Consider the following 15196-nt stretch of genomic DNA (forward strand, 5'->3'; position numbering starts at 1 on the left):
ACAGCTAACTAACACATTAACCACCTGCAGTGTTAGTACTCCCAGTACTTCCAATACCCCTCTCAAAATGAAGGAGGGGTCACTAAGCACCCTCAATTTGTTTCGATGCTTAGTAAAAAATACTATAGAAAAGGGTTTGGTCAGGGTATCTGCTACCTGATCTTGAGAACAAATATGAACGTACAACATATAGATACTTAGTATTTGCCAAATCCTTTATAAAATGCAAATCTAGCTCTAGATATTTACATTGACTATGCAGAATTCGATTGGCTAATAGTAAAGAAGTGCTCTAATTGTCACAGTATATAGTAAGAGTTACTGGGTGAGGTATCTTGAGCTCTCTCAAAATTTTTGGATGGACATGACTCTACTTGTTCTGCTGCAACCGCTTGATATTCTGCCTCTATGCTGCTGCGACTCACCTTGGTTTGCTTCACACTCTTCCACGAGACTAAATTATAACCAAAGTAAACACAGTATCCAGTAATTAACTTGCGATCATCCAAATATCTACCCCAATCAACATCTGCAAATGCAAGGATACGAAGGTCAGTAGATTTTGACAATAAAATAACATAGCTTACTGTACCTTTGACGTATCTAAGTATACGATTGACACTTTTTCAATGTTGTATCATTGGACGATGCATATACTAAGACACTCGATTAACTGCAAACAAAATGTCAAGTTTGGTCATAGTCAAATACTGCAGTTCACCAACAATTGCTCAATATTCTTTCACATTGTGATACGCTTAAGAGTCATTGGTTGACAATTTGATGCTAGACATCATCGTTGTTGGTAGTGGGTGTGAATGTTCCATTCTTGACTTTTTCAGAAGCTCTTTGGCATATTTGGGTTGAGTAACCAGCAGTTGTCCCATAGGTAAATAGTTAGTTTCCAAGCCAAGAAAATAGCTAAATCTTCCCAATCCTTCAAAGAAAAAACTGCATTGAGTTCACGGATTAATAGAAAAAGTTCATTGGAATTGTTTCCCGTAACAATAATATCATCAACATAAACTAAGAGATACATAGCATAGGTGTTTGTGACTTTCATGAACAATGATACATCTGACTTAGCATTGGTAAACCTAAAATGGGTCAAAGTATTCGAAAGTGTATTAAACCAAGTTCGAGGAGCTTGTTTTAACCCATAAATAGCTTTGTTCATATCACACACAAGTGAAGAATTAGTAGCAACATAGCGCTTAGGTTGAACCATATAAACTTGTTCATCTAATTTACCATTTAAAAAGGCATTATCAAGTCAAATTATCTAATATCCTAGCCTAAAGACACTGATAAAGTTAATATAGTCCTAACTGTTATTGGTCTAATAACAGGACTAAATATCTGATCATAATCGATTCCCTTATTTTTGTGGAATCCCTTAGCCACCATCCTAGCTTTGTATCTGAACGAACTGAACTCTTGCGCGGTCTAAAATTTTCACAATTAAGTTCTCGTTGCAAGTATAGCTTCTAGACCAACAAGAAATCCTTTCGTGCAAAAGTTTTGGTTGTCACAAGTAACAAACCCCTAATAAATTTGATAACCGAAGTATTTAAACCTCGGGTCATCTCTCCAGGAATTGCAGGGAGGTGTATTTATTATTGATTATGGAAGATTATCTTTTTGGGGTTTTTGAATAATGAACAGGAAAAGTAAATTGCAAGAATTAAATTAATAACTAATAAAGCTCTTAGCAAGGTATGAAAACTGGAAATCCTATCCTAGTTATCCTTATCAATTGTGATGAGAATTGTTCATTACTCCCACTTAGTTAACCCTTACTAAATAAAGGAAAGTCAAGTGGACTAATTAATTTGATTTCTCAAGTCCTAGTCAACTCCTAAGAAAAGACTAGCTTTAGAGGGATCTAAATCAACCAGCAAATTCCAATTATCAATCAACAAGGAGTTTGATAACTCAAGTGTCACCAATTAATCAATTCAAGCTAAGAATGTAAAAAGCTAAATTAAAATCATAAACCTAAAATACCTCAAATTGTATTAAATATAAAATCAAATCTAACATTGGAAGATTCATAACCCAAATTGGGAAAATAAGTAATTAACAAGAGAAATAGATAAACCAAAGTACTAGAATAAATAAAAGTAGAAGAGAAATTAAATTAAAGGAACATTAAACCTGGAATGGAGAAGAATCAAACCTAAAACTAAGAGAAATCCTAAATCCTAAAACCTAGAGAGAAGAGAGAGCCTCTCTCTCTAGAAAACTACATCTAAAACCTAAATTGTGAATAATGAATGAATGATTGAATGAATGAATGGGTTCCCCCACTTTATAGCCTCTAATCTATGTTTTCTGGGCCAAAAACTGGGTCAGAAACAGCTCAGAAATCGCCCCCAGCGATTTCTGATACGTCCAGCATGCGGCAAAGTCAAGCGTACGCGTCGTCCATGCGTACGCGTTGATTGAATTTTCTCCAGGTCACGCGTGCGCGTGATCCACTCATACGCATTGCCTATCTTAGGGGCAGCTATGGCAAATTATATATCGTTGCGAATCCCCGGATGTTAGCTTTCCAATACAACTGGAACCGCCTCATTTGGACTTCTGTAGCTCAAGTTATGGTCGATTTAGTACGAAGAGATCAGGTTGGACAGCTTTAGCAGTTCCTTCAGTTTCTTGTATTCCTTCCACTTTTGCATGCTTCCTTTCCATCCTCTAAGCCATTCCTGCCCTATAAACCTTGAAAACATTTAACGCACATATCACGGCATCGAATGGTAATAAAGGATAATTAAAATTTGACAGTTTAAAGGCCTAGGAAACATGTTTTCAATTATATCACAGAATCAGGAAGGATTTGTAAAACCATGCAATTTATATGAATAAGTGAGTAAAGAAATGATAAAAACCACTCAAATGAGCACAAGATAAACCGTAAAATAGTGGTTTATCAGTATCTAAGAATTCTGCCCTAAGGGTCACTTTTAAATGCAAAGATCCATTTATTTCCTAAGACATTAGCATTTGGTGGGGCCTCTCTTAAATCCCAGTTTCCATATTTTAGAAGAGCTTTGTATTCTGAATCCATAGCAACCTTCCAATGTGGTGACTGTAAGGCCTATTTAACATTTTTAGGATTATCGTTAGCAAGATCAAGGACAGTAGTTGTAGAGGCAAGTAAGGCCGTGGAAGAGTTCTTTTTAGCTTTAGTTCTAGTTATCATTTGATGAGTGTTTTGGAGTGAAAGAGGAGGTGAAGGGAGTAATTGAATCTCAATACCCCTATTAGAATTATAGAACCTGGTGATGTGTGAGAACAAGACTGAAAGCTCCTGTCTGCTGATTTTGATGAACTGAGTGGGTGATCAGAGTCTAAAGACTCAATATGGATAGATCCTTCTGAAATTTGAGGAGGAGCAAAGGAGGGAAGGTGCTCTCCTGATGTAGTCATTGTATTAATATTTGTTAGGCCAAGAGGTGAAACCTGTGATAAAGGAGAGTTGGATGGAGTAGAGGTGCAGGAAAGCTGAAATATAGAGGTTGTAGATTGAGATGTAGTTAGTGTATGCTGAGTATCTATAGAATGATCAGTTGGAAATATTTTTGAGTATGGAAACAGCCTTTCATCAAATTTAACATGTTCGGCCATATACATTTTTCCATTTCTGGACAAGTAGTTATAGCCTTTGAAATCAGAATTAAATCCAAGAAAGAGGCAGAGTTCAGATTTATATTCAAACTTGGCCTTATTATAAGGCTGTAAAAATGGATAACAAATACATTCAAAGATCTTAAAGAAAATATGATCTGGCTTATGTTGAAATAACACTTCAAAAAGACTTATATTTCCCAATCTTATAGCTCGGAGTTTATCGATAATGTACACTGAACTTGCAAAAGCGTCCTCCCAAAATTGCATTGGGAGAGAGGTTGTTGCCAACAGAGAAAGCTCTATCTTAGTGATGTGATGGTGCTTTCTCTCAACTGAACCTTATTGATGGTGAGTGCAGGGGCCAGATTTGCGATGAACAATGCCTTCTACAGCTAAAAAAGTGTTAAAAGATTTTGAAAGAAACTCAACCCCCATATCAGTTTGGATGGATTTCAGCTTGCAACAAAGTTGTTTCTCCCTAACCAATTTATAATTTTGCAGGGCTGTTAATGCTTGACATTTGTTTCTTAGCTTGAAAATACTAGTAAATTTAGAATGAGCATCAACAAAACAAATGAAATACTTATAGCCATTTCTAGATGCATCAAGGGCAGGACCTTAAATGTCTGCAAAAGTGGTGATTTGTATGTAGTTTCAGTATTAGAAAAATGTAAATGATGCATTTTGTTCAAAGAAAAGGTTTCACACACATGATCAAGATTAGGATTAAAAGGTACAAGAAAAGGAACAATGTTTAAGAACAGTAGTGACCATTTTAATTGCATAATGACCTAATCTTTTATGCCACAATTCATTGTTTGATACTGAATTACAATTAAGAGCAGTAGCATTACAAGTAGATACAATATTACTATTTAAACTGGTAGGAGAAGTATGAAACCGATCGCTTTGATTATTCACTAAACTAGGTTAAGGTTTAAGAGAAGTAATTGAACAACACAAAGTAGTACATGATGAGGGAATAGACTTTGGCACAAAAAAATGATCAAAGGTATAGATGTCATCTCTAGCTACGCCTTGGAGGAGATGCTCCCGGGTAGCCTGATCACAAATTACAACAAAGTTAGGCCAGAATTCAAAGAAAACTCTATTATCAAAGGTAAATTTGGATACACTCAAAAGATTGTGTATTTCAAGGACAAGTAAGAGATTATTAAGTCTAAATGCAATCTTTTTATATGGATCATGAAGAATTGAAGATCCTTTATCAATTATACTAATACACATACCATTACCCACAAATAATTACTCAGAATCTACCTGACTTGAGAAAGATTTTATCAGATTTGAATCATTATTAGTGATATGGTGGCTTGCACCAGAATTTGGTCGCCATGCAGCCCCATAGATTGAAAAAGGTGTAGATATGTAAGCTTGGGGTTGATGGAAAGAAGATGATGTTGGTGGAGGTTGACAAGTTACATAAGGGATTTGAAGCTATGAATTATAGTTACTGGATGATGGAGTGAAAGAAGAATAAAAGCAATGGTAGCAATTGTAAACAACATGATCAAATTGGCCACAAAGATGGCATTAAGGGAGATTATTGATGAAACCAAATCTGCCTCCACCTTTTGAGTTGCGACCACCTCTGCCACGTTGCCCAAATACTCCTCGATTATAATTGAAGGTCATAGAAGATTGAGTAAGGTTTGCCATGTGCAAACTTGTTTTAGGTTTCTTGAAGAGATCCAACATGTCATATGCAAGAAGATAATTTTCAACTTTTACAACACGATATGACCCCAATTTTGACATCACAATAACAATATACACTGAATACTCATCTGGAAGACCATCCAAAATAGCTTGAATATGATCATTGATGCTCAATGTGGCAAATCCGAATGAGAATGAGTAAAGGAGAGTACTAGGCTCTTACTCTACTCCTACTGCAGATCTTTATGGAAAAAGCATTGTGGTGCCTCCTATAGCTGCAAACAACTTTGAGTTGAAACCACAATTGGTCACCCTAGTGCAACAAAGCTGCCAGTATCACGGTCTTCCCCACGAAGACCCAAATTAATTTATTTCTGATTTTCTGCAGATTTGTGATACTGTGAAGACAAATGGAGTGAACCCAGAGGTGTACAAACTCATGCTCTTCCCGTTTGCTCTGAGGGATAAAGCAAAGCTATGGCTAGATTCCCAACCCAAGGAGAGTTTGGATACTTGGGAAAAGGTTGTCACTGAATTTCTTACTAAATTTTTCCCACCAAAGAAGCTGACTAAGCTTAGGTTGGAAGTTCAAACCTTCAGGCAGAAGGATGGTGAAACTCTGTATGAAGCTTGGGAGAAGTACAAACTACTGACTAGGCAATGCCCTCCGGACATGTTCTCCAAATGGACCCAACTAGACATCTTTTATAAAGGCTTGGGTGAGATGTCCAAGATGAGCTTAGATACCTCTGCAGGTGGTTCACTACACAAGAAGAAGACACCAGAGGATACTATTGAGCTTATTGAATTGGTTGCAAGCAACCAATATTTATACTCTTCTAACAGGAATCCTGTGAATTCTGAGACCTCTCAGAAGAAAGGCGTGTTGGAAGTAGAAGCGGTGAATTCTCTTCTAGCTCAGAACAAGCTTATGTCTCAGCAAATAAATCTACTTACTCAGCAGATGGGTGGCATGCAAGTCTCAGCTATCAACACCCAAAATTGACCTCAAGAGGCCTCCTATGACATGGCAGATAATTTTGTGCAAAATAATAATTATGATTACACTCAATCCCCTTCTGAACAGGTCAATTACATAGGGAGTGTTCCTAGAAATCCCAATAATGATCTCTATTCTCAAACCTACAATCAAGGGTGGAGAAATCACCCAAATTTTGGGTAGAGAGACCAACCTCAGAGACCTCATAACTTCAACAATAATTCTCAGGGCGGCTTCTAACAGAACAATTACAATAACCGCCAATTTCAGTCTCAGCAGCAACAATCACCTCAGCAGGCAAACTCTAAATCCCAAGAAGATGCTAATTAGGAGATGATGAAGAGTTTTGTGCAGGAAACCAGAGCATCAATCAAGAATTTGGAGATTTAGATGGGTTAAATAGCCACAAGAGTTAATGAAATTGATCAGAGGACCACTAATAGCCTTTCTGGTAACACAATTCCAAATTCAAGAGAGGAATGTAAGGCTATCACCTTGATAGATGGACAAGTGGTGAGTATGAAAGCAAAAGTTAGTGAGGAACCCGTTGAAAAAGAAGCTCCAAAGGAGAAGAAGGAAGAAGTAGAGCATGTCCCTCCAAAGCGTGCAGACAACCCATTCCCAGACTATCTTGACACTTATCCTACATTGCCAAAGGCTCCTGAGTACAAGCCTAAAATGCCATATCCTCAGAGACTTCAAAAGGAGACCAAGGACAAGCAGTTTTCAAAGTTCTTGAAAGTCTTCAGAAAGTTGCAAATCAATATTCCTTTTGCTGAGGTTTTGGAGTAAATGCCTATTTATGTCAAGTTCATGAAGGAGTTGTTGTCAAAGAAGAAGCCTTTAAAGGGAGATGAGACAGTGGTCTTGACTAAAGAATGCAGCTCCATCATCCAGAATCAATTACCAAAGAAGATGCCATATCCAGGGAGCTTTCAAATTCCATGCACCATTAGGAGCACAACCTTTGAGAAAGCGTTATGTGATCTAGGAGCAAGCATCAATTTAATGCCCCTGTCTGTGATGAAGAAGCTGCGAATCCAAGAAGCACAACCTACGAAGATAGCATTACAGATGGCAGACAAAACTATGAAGCCTGCATACGGATTAGTGGAGAATATCTTAGTCAAAGTGGGTAAGTTCTTCCTCCTAGCAGATTTTGTGGTTCTTGATACAGGGGAGGATGAGAACACCTCTATAATTCTAGGAAGACCATTCCTAGCCACTGGAAGAGCTCTTATTGATGTAGAAGTGGGTGAATTAGTGCTTAGAGTGCATAATGAGCAACTGGTCTTTCATGTCTTCAAGGATATACATTCAATAGGTGAAGAAGAGAGGTGCATGCAGACTGAGCTTATTGATCCAAACCTTCAACAACCCCCTGATGACGGACAGCAGAATTTGCAACTCAACCCTCCTTTGGTGACAATCAATAAAATTTCTCCTGACATCAAACCTAAGTTTGGTGTTGGGAATTCATCATCCACCAAGGAGGAGGTTCCCAAAAAGAAGAAAATACCCAGGGGATGGAGAAACAAAAAGAACCCCACTGAAAGTTTCAGTAAACAGAATCCTCTCTCTAGAGCATATTGAGCTACTTTATGGAGACACAGGAAAGAAGTTCAAAGTAAGGGGTGAAGAGCTGAGCCCCTATGATCCTCCTCCTTAGAGGAGCTGACTGTCAAGCTAGTGACGGTAAAGAAGCGCTTGTCGGGAGGCAACCCGATGATTTCGTATTCTTAGTTATTTTTCCGTTGCGTTGATTATATTACTTGTTTGATTTTTATTGAGTTTCTACTGTTTTCTGTTGTTTTACTTGTGTTTTGATCATGCAGATATTTTAAAACAGGAACCAGACACTTAGAAAAATTTTTGAACACTCTGGAGGAGGTTGATTCTGCCAGTTCCACGCTGAACTTGGAATTTTCCAAGTTCAGCGTGGCATGTGCATGTAATTTGGAAGGAAGCCTCTGCCAAGTCCATGCTGAACTTGAAAAATTTTAAGTTCAGCGTGGCATACGACGTAACTTGTGTGATTTTGGTTGAAGACCCACGCTGAACTTGAAAAATTCCAAATTCAGCGTGGAGAACGACGTAAAGAAGAATAAAAAGACCAAGGTTCACGCTGAACTTAAAACCTCAAGTTCAGCGTGGGATTAAAAAAAATAAAAAAAGGATATATATATTTTAACCTCTCTTGTCCTTTTATCATTTTATTCATTTTTTATCATAATATTTGTTTTTACTCCTTTGCAAGTCTTATTCTGTCCCTTCCTGCTTTCAGTTCTTCTTTGCTTGAGGACAAGCAAACTTTTAAGTTTGGTGTTATCGCTTCGCTTGTGGTTTTTCTATTTATTTTAATGACACCAAAGGGAGGCGAATCATCTCCACGGAGGAGCACAGCCAGAAGACTGAGATGGCAACTCGGATAACTGAGGTGGTTAAGTTCCTTTCATTCTATATTTCCTCCTGTTCTTATTATGTTATATTCCAGTTTTTTGCTGTTTTGTTTTTGTTATTGCATGATCAATTTTTATTTCAATTTCTAAGTTCTAGTTTAATTTACTATTTATTTTGCTATTTGATTTTTATTCTGAAATGATGTCTCATGTATTACTCACTGAGTTTGAAATCGAGAAGAAAAGAAAAGAAGTGATGTATTGCTTGAGAAATTGAGTTTATATTAAAGAATAGTCTTATTTACTTAAATGTGGTGGTATTATTTGTGATTATGAATGAATGACATGAATAGTGCATATTTGAATTTGAATCAAAGGATGTTGATGTATAAGGAATGAGAATTTAGAGAACTATTATGACTTCTCTGAAATTAGTGAAAGCTTAATCCTTGAAGCAAAAGAAACAGCAAAAGAAAAATAAAAGCAAGGTCCAAGGCTCTGAGCATCAATGACTAAGGAGGTCAGACATGATTAAAAGCTCAAAGAGTTATTTCCTTAGTCATATGCTTGTGGTGTTCTTGTGTCAAGTAATCCTTGAGACAGAATATTTAGAGTCGAGACCAAATGCATTTGGCAGAGTATGCCCAAGGCTTTGAGCACCACTGTCTGAGAGTAACTGAAAGAAAAATCAGAACTTAAAGAGAGTTCCCCAGTTAAGTGCTTGTGGTGTTTTTGTGTCAAGTAACCCTTGAGACAAAACATTTAAAGTCACGGCTAGGCTCAAGGTGCAAAGCACCAAAGAAAAGAGAATTAAAGAAAATTTGTTGTGTTCAAGGATTAAACTGAAGTAGAAAGATCAGAGAATTCATAATATAATCCGGATTCTAATTCCGCATGACACTGACATTCCTCTGATTCAAAGGAGAGTGAGATGCTAAAACTGTTCAGAGTTACAATGAATAAACCCCACTTTAAGAATAGGCTTGAGCATAACTGAACTCTCACTTCTTATGCAAATTCACATCTTAATCATGCACTTATTTTGGTTGCTTGAGGACAAGCAACAATTCAAGTTTGGTGTTGTGATGCGTGAGCATCTTATCTATCTTTTTCTTATGAATTTGCACTTGAATTGCTAAGTTTGATCAAAATTTAAATATTTTTTGGCCATATAGATGCTACTTTTAGTTGTGCACAATTCTATTTATTTCAGGTAGCATTCGAATGGATTTGACGAAGTTTTGTAGCAGAGAAGGAAGAAAGCGAGTGATGCTGTCAACCCCGACCTCCTTGCACTCAAACAGAAATAACTTGAGCTATAGAGGTCCAATTGACATGATTCCAGCGGTATTAGAAAGCTAACTTCCGAGACTTTTCAACGATGTATAATAGTGCACACTTCTTCTTCAGAATTCTCGGCCTCCTCCACGTTGAACTTGAGCTTTCTCAAGTTCAGTGTGGAGTCCACGTACAAAGGAGGAATCACACATTATCCACGCTAAACTTGAGAATTCCCAAGTTCAGCGTGGAACTCAAGGAACTCACTCAAAGAGACACTGCCTCATCCACGTTGAACTTGAGAATTTTCAAGTTCAGCGTGGACTTTAATACACAAGTGATCCTAGCGTCCAAATTGAAGCCATTCAAAGATTTATTTTAATTTTGATTTAAGTTTATTTTATTTTTAAATAGAAAAAGATATTATTTTAGTTTTAGAAAATATATTTTACATTAATTAGGATTAGATATAAAAGAAAAAAAATCAGCCCTTCGGCTTCTCTTCTCCTCTAGCTCATTCCACAATTTACAGTTTTTCAGAATCCTTATTTTCTCTCTGAACCATGAGCAACTAAATCTCCATTGTTAAGATTAGGAGCTCTATCTATTGTATGGATTGATACTATTATTTTTTTATTTTAATTCATGTATTGATTTCTATTTCAAGAATTATTTTCGTTCTTTATCTTTTGAATTTGGGTGGAATGGAAGTATGACCCTTGTTCTAATTGAGTTCTTGTATAACTTGGAAAAGCTCTTTACTTGAACAACAGCTTGAAAATAATTTTTCCTAAACTTCTAATTATCTGGACTTAACGGGATACGTGACATATAATCCTCTTATATTTGGGTGATTAGGATTTTTGTGGCATATAAACTAGAATTGAACTTCATCCTCTAATTGGAATTAAGTGACCAAGGAATTGGCAGTTGATGAAAGTTAGAGTAGACTAAGAAGGTATAAGGAATTAGGGCTTAGTCATATATAGTTTTCCATGAATTGAATCTTGCATGATTAAAATAGTTAGTAAGAAAAGTCAATCCGGAAGATAGATATCTCTGAAATCTTAACTGTTTTCTCCATTTATATTTTACCTCAATTTACTGCTTGCTTTCTGAATTTTTGAATTTACTATTTATGTTTTTAAACTCTTAAAACATCATTCTCTGCTTGTCTAACTAAGTAAATTAATCAACCATTATTGCTTGGTTCATCAATCCTCGTGGGATCGACCCTCACTCACCTGAGGTATTACTTGGTACGACCCAGTGCACTTGCCGGTTAGTTTGTGGTTATAAATTCCGCACCAATCATCCTCCAGTATGACATAACCAATAGCAAAGAGAGAGTTAATAATGTTACGAATCTAAGCCAAATACTCAGATGCAGAGGCACCTTTCTTGATTGACCTCAATTGGGATTTTAGGGTTTGAACTCATCCATTTGATGCTCCTGTGAAGTAAGTATCAATCTTATCCCAAATTTCATAAAACCAGGCTGAACCAATTACTTTATTCTAAAAATTGACAGTCATCGATGCAACGATCCAAGAAGAGAGTGTTAGATCTTGGAGCTTCCAAGTCTTGAAAGATTCTGATTCAGCTTCTGTCTTCTTGGCTGGATGTGTAATGAATTGTTCTGGAACTTTGTCAGTATAGAGATGATCCTCCATGCTTATACTCTGAATAGTGAGAAGAGCCTGATATCTCCATGTTGTGTAGTCATTCTCGTTGAGCTTATCTAGGATAGGAGAAAATGCTTTCTTGTTGTTGGAATCTGATAAAGAAATTTTCATGATGGAAGAGAAAGAAATAGTGGTGATGGTGTGGGATGAAGGGAGGGATGAATTAGCCTTTAGATACCATATTAGATCTTGAAAGATCTATCACTATAAGAAAAATGCTGAGTACCATCGGATTTACCGTCAGACATTAGCAACGAGTTTTTCGTCGAATTTACCATCAGATTTGGCAATAAATTTGTCACCTTAAAATATTACTGTCAGAACAACAATTCCAACGGTAACGTCGACGGTAATATTTGGAGAAAAAAAAGAATTTTTGGCGCGCTTATTACCATTGGATTTATCATGCTGGTAGATCTAATCGTAACATTGTTTAGTGAAATATTGCGTTTTGGGCACACAATCTGATGGTAAATTTGGGGCTAAATTCAAAGGCAAAGCCATACTATGTTGGCCGGTTTGAGACCTCTAGGATATGAAAGGGAGCATAATTGGACTAAACAGAGTATATTTTAGGAGTTGTCTTATTGAAAAGATAACTTGGTTCGATATTGTCTTGATGTGATGTATATTAAAAAAAATGTGTTTGATAGCATCATGCACACAATAATGGATGATGAGCAAACAAAAGACAATGATAAGGTTAGGTTAGACATGATGGATATTTGCAGGTGGCCAGATCTAAACTTAAAGAGACTTGATTACAGGCGGTGGGATAAACCAAAGGCGGTGTTCTCTCTAACGAAGGAGCAGAGGCAAAATGTTTATAGGTGAATTAGAGGATTAAGATTTCCTGATGGTGACGCCTCTAACTTGGGCAGGTGTACAAATGTGTCAGAGGGTATGCTTACTAGGTTGAAGAGTCATGATTGTCATGTATTCATGGACTCTTTGCTTCCAGTCGCGTTCAGAGAACTTCTAACCAACATCTGGACACCCCTTACAGAAATAAGTGAGTTCTTTAGGGAGTTATGTGCTACCAAATTTAGTATTAATGACCTCATAGTCATAGACAAGAACATTCTCATCATACTTGTAAGCTAGAGAGGATATTCCCTACCTTCATCCTTTTTTGAGGTTATAGAACATTTAGCAGTCTACCTACTATACGAAGCAATACTATGTTGGCCGGTCCAATTTTGATGGATGTACCCATTTGAGAGGATGATTGATTTATTCAAACGCACCGTGAAGAACAAAGCTCAGATTGAGGGTAGCATCTACGAAGCATTCCTGGCTAAGGAAAGTTTCGCATTTTGCTCCTTCTATTTTCAGTCTCATGGTGAGTCACGTAGAACAAGGGTTCAAGGAACGATAAGAAGGGAGAATCCTCGACAAGTGAAACAACATTCCCAATCTTTTTGTTAGAAGGAGCTGCAATGGGTACGGGTAGTGACTACTGGTTAGAGCAGAAGGAGATCGACGCCACACATCTGCATGTGTTGCTTAACTGTGACCAAATTTTATCCTACCTCAGGTGAGTTTTTTAAGTCTTTGTAAATATTGTAATAAGTAACATACTAGATTCTTATTTTAATTAAAACTTCGTAATACATTCTATCATATAGGTTATTCCGAGAGGTGAATTCGGAGATCTCATTGAATAATTTTTCACGTTGGTTTCGAGAATACGTCAGCGTTGTATCTAATTGACATAACAGATTCAAAATTTGGGACCCAATGAATAAGTTCATTAGCTACCCAATTTACAATGTTAACGGATATCGGTTCCATACCTCACGATGGTCAATTGGAAAGAAAACAGATAACACCAGAGTTTGGGTTCATGGAAATTCAGGCGAGATCCATTTTGATTGGTTTGGTGTGTTGCATAATATAATTGAATTACAGTATTTTTGTTGCACTACATACAAGGTGTGCGTGTTTAAATGTGAATGGTATGATCCAAGTTCGTGACAAGAAACATGAAAGTACAAGGACTATGATATCACTGAAGTTAATATAACCAGAAAATATAGGCACTACGATCCTTTTATACTATCTTAAAATGTATGATATATATACTATTTGCCTTATCTGGATTCATGCAAGTTTAGTTGGGTGATTGTAGTTAAGACTAAGCCAAGAGGCCGCATCGAGTCTGGTGATACGGTAGAGGGTCAGGAATCTTATAAGATTAACTCCTTCGAAAATGGTGCTTGATATCGGTGAGCTAATCTCCCTTAGGTCTGCTGTTATGGATGATGACATCATTGACCTTGGATTAGATACCGACGCACTTCCACCAGAGGACGATAATCTTCAAGAAGAAGATGGGGTGGATGGCAACGAAGAAGAGGAAGACGAGTTCGATGATAATCAGAAAAATACATCGGAAAATGAGGATGGTGAACCAGATGAAGAAGATGATGAATCTGATTAGGGTTAATAAAACATAGTTCTGTAATATATATTTCAATGACTGTAAACATAGTTCTGTGGATGTAAATTAAAATAGTTAGCATTGTTTCAGATATTTCAATTACCATCATTCGGTATTTGTAATTTATATTTTTCGTACTTCACATCAAGTTTAAAGCACTATTTCAATTGTTAATTATTAGGGTACACTAGAGATGGACGGGAAAAGATAATTTAAAAAAAATGAAAACGCTACCGTCAGAATTTTTCGACGGTAACATTTTAAAAAAAAATTCAAAAAAATATTTCCGTCGGCATTACCGTCGAATGAATCCGTTGGTAATATAGTGGAAAAACGAATAATGTGGCGCCAATGTTAACATAAAAAATTTTCGACAGTAACATCCGATACGATCCGTTTTCATGCCAGCTATATTCCGTCGCAGAATCTGACGATAATTACCATCGGACTAAAAAAATCTGACAGTAAACATTTACCAGTGAGGTTTATCCGATTGTTTTTGACGGTAAATCCAACGGTAATTAATTTATTATCGAATTTTTTTCTATTTTCTGACGATAAATCAAACGGTACTCAACATTTTTCTTGTAATGTATTTTAGAGTGCACAACAATAAACTTTGATGAACAAAGAGAAGTTAGTGTAAGTAAAAAAGAACCGAAGAGAGAAAAGAATTTCTTGTTTTGGACTCACAAGTGAAATTGTATATTTTCAATTCTATTATCTATTATACACACAGTAGAGATACATAATTACATAACCACCTGCAGTGTTAGTACTCCCAGTACTCCTAATAAACTAAAAATAAGTGAGAACTACTCAAATAAAGACACTTAAAACATCTTTTTTTAAAGATGTTTTTTAAAAATTAAAATTTAACATATGTAATCAATTAGATCATGTTATTTCTGTCATAATTAGATCGGACAAACTAATTTAGTCAAAAAATTAGTGAACCAAATCTTAAACCGATCTAAATTAATATTTTTTTTATAAAAGATAACTACAATATTCTTATTATAGAAAATAACTAAAATATTCTTATTATATATATATATATATATATTTTTAAATTCTA

This window comes from Arachis ipaensis, chromosome B04, assembly GCF_000816755.2.
Source record: "Arachis ipaensis cultivar K30076 chromosome B04, Araip1.1, whole genome shotgun sequence".
Lineage (NCBI taxonomy): Eukaryota > Viridiplantae > Streptophyta > Magnoliopsida > Fabales > Fabaceae > Arachis > Arachis ipaensis.